This window comes from Apteryx rowi, unplaced genomic scaffold, assembly GCF_003343035.1.
Source record: "Apteryx rowi isolate R43461 unplaced genomic scaffold, aptRow1 scaffold_260, whole genome shotgun sequence".
NCBI classification, from domain to species: Eukaryota; Metazoa; Chordata; class Aves; order Apterygiformes; family Apterygidae; genus Apteryx; species Apteryx rowi.
This window is the reverse complement of record NW_020448975.1, coordinates 467,685-470,786: the sequence shown is the minus strand read 5'-3', so window position 1 is coordinate 470,786 and position 3,102 is coordinate 467,685.

Genomic DNA, 3,102 nt, shown 5'->3' with positions numbered 1-3,102 from the left:
TACTACCAGTAATAACAGTCCTGGACTATGGCTTCATTTTCATACATTTCAGTACYTGGAAATACACAGTTGTTTTAATCATGAAAACCTACCAGTATGCCTTAAACCCTGATGCGACAGATATTCCCCAAAGCTTAGCCTGTTTTGTCTGCCCCCTCCTTCGAGCCTGTAAGTTTGTACTCCAGGATTTAAATCTCACCTGCCAAAACAGAACTCTTCCTCCAGTGCCTTAAAAATTGTATTTAAAAAAAATATATTTAAAAGTAGTACTGTTTATAAAGCTGCTATTGAATGATAATCAAAGGAGTATGCTAGCAAAATGTTCAAAGTCAATCATTTCTGAGGGTTTGGGGGGGAGGACTTTTTTTTGTTTAAAGGTCATTATTTTTCTTTATCTGTTTACAAAATATTCTCTGTTCTAACCCTTTCTATCATACAGTATAGGGAGCTGTTTATGATGAACTGAAAGACCTCACAAAGCTAGGCTCAGCAGGGTGGACTCAGGTGCAATAAATACAATTTTTATCTACATATACACTAAAAAAGCTATTTGGTAAACAGCACTTTATTATGAAACAGAACAAGTACAGCATAATGCAACCAGCAGGAACAAACTGCAGAGACAGAATAGGAGAAGAGCAACATGAGTCACACAACATACATAATCTTGCATCTAGAAAACAGGACCAGATAGAGAGGACAAAGACATCTGCACAGTTGAGAGCTCTAAACTGTTACRTTCTGCTGCAGTCGTTCAACACTCAAGCACATCAAAAAAACCCCAATAGTAAACTAAAAAGCAAGTCATGCATATATATACATACATACACACACACCATATCTATCTGTGGTCAGTATTATAAAGGTACAATTTCAATTGTCAAGAAACAGTTTCAAAGCAACTTCATTTACATTACAATCTTATTAGAGACTGTCACACAGAACACATAGTCTAGCTCCTCATAAGAAAGTAAGGATTAAGATAGCATGAGATTGAATATTCATCAGCAGCAATGCAGACCATTCAGAATTTAACAAGTCATTGACACAGCCACAGTTTTAAGTTGTTGGATTGCTTATGAATTACTTAAGTATATAAAAATTAACCTGAAAAATTCAGAGCAAATTTTAAAGCTACCACAAAAATGAATATGTTACAACAGGGAACACAGGCTCTTACTACCATGGGTTAATTTCCCAAATCTAGAGTAGATCTTAAGATATTGTTGTTTTTGCTGTAATTTAAGATTTTTCTTTTCATTTGATGAAATTTGTTTAAACACTTCAGCCTGTAGATAAATAGTARCAAACAAAATTTTCAAAAATTATGAGAAAACAACAGTAATTCAAAAATTAGCATTAGACTTCATGCATCAGAAGCATGATAGGAAACTGATATCTAATATTTAGAGGCTTTTTTCTACTGCAATGACCTACCGCTTATTTCATTAAACTTCATATTACTTGGAAATATCCAGTTTCTTATTCGAAGATGAATGAAGTGGCTTCTTTGAAATATTCATTAAAATATGTTTTGGATATTCAACAAAAACAAATTTTGGAGAGAGTGGTGTAGGGCCCATAGCCACAGTAGCTGTCCCACAAAGCTGAGAGCCCTAACTTGGAGTACAACGGCAAGCCACGATTCACAATATGCAAAAGTGCAATGCTTTGTTCCACTGCTGCTGCTTATTCACTGCTCCTGCGCTCCCTGTCAAAGCAGCCGGAGAGCTGAGCCGCAAGACCAGATATACAGCACAAGGCAACTACAGCTCGATCGTGAAAACAAACAGTAGAAGAAACCGGAGCAGGAATAACGTAGGAATGAATTCTAGACAGCCATTACCAAGCTATCAATCTGGCCAGGCATGTCAGGTTGGCTCCTACGAAGAGCAATAAATAATCATGCTCTGTTCTTAGCAGTATATCTTTAACAAATCTGGGAATCAAACAGCGGCATACTTATGTAAACAAACATAACAAAAGCCCCAAGATAATTAAGCATTATCTTGTCCCTTTTGTCAATAACCTAGCCTTACATTACAATAATTTTTTGACACAATTATTTTAGCATGGGTGCCAAAAACGTGCCGAGTATGTGGCAACTGAGGAAGTTTTTCCCCTTCCTGCCTTTTAAACAAGTCAGCCCTCCCAAGTCCGATTTTTCCTTGCCACATTGAAGATGCAGAGCTGCTTGTTGCCAAGCAAATCTGAGGGGCAGGAGACAACACGCAGCTTACAAGTATTCTGCATCCTCAAACATCAGTCACCTTCAGAAATGCTCTCAACCAAACAAATCAGAAATTCATGGGGAAGATGTGTGTGTAGTGATTTATAAATTAACCTATTTCTATTTCCTATTACTCCAACCACTCCTAGTTGTGACGATAAAGCATTTTCTCTTTGCCAACATATTTTCTAATCCAAAAAGCAAAAAAATAAATTTAAATGAAGCCAATTTTTAAAGTAGGTTCCCCCTGCTCCCCTCCCCGCAGAGCCCCAAACCGTGGAGGAAGCACCTTGCGCCCAGACGGGGCCACGCTGCACACGCTGCCCTATCAATCAGGTGCAAGGGGCACGCGYACCTGGGCTACCCATCTTTTTTTTCTTTCCGAGCACCTGGGGAAAAAAGAATCTGACCTGCAGCGTGGGAAGATTTAAGACGCACAATGAGAGAAGGGACTACAACAAAAACATCGGTATTTGCCGTAGTTAACGTCTTGATGAAACACATGCTCAACTCTCCACCACATGTGGATTTATAGCTAATATTTCTTTTCGGACAATAGATGACGTGGAGCGGAAGGAGTATTCTAACGGAGCACACGGCACAGACGCAGACCGTGCCCGGGAAGGTCTCCAGGCCGGTGGAAGCGCGGGCGCGCAGGGGGGAGCCGCGGGAGCCGCGCACGCGAGACGGGCCGAAGGAGCGCGGCGGAAGAGGCACGCGCCTCTCAGCACCCGAGCACCGGGACCGACCCCGCGGTGCTCCGGAAAGGCCAACACCCCCCCCCCCCGAGAAATCGCGGTAAATAAACAAAACAGCAAAGCAGGGTTCACCCCTCCTGCGCGGGCAGCGATCACAGCGCCAGCTCTGCGCTC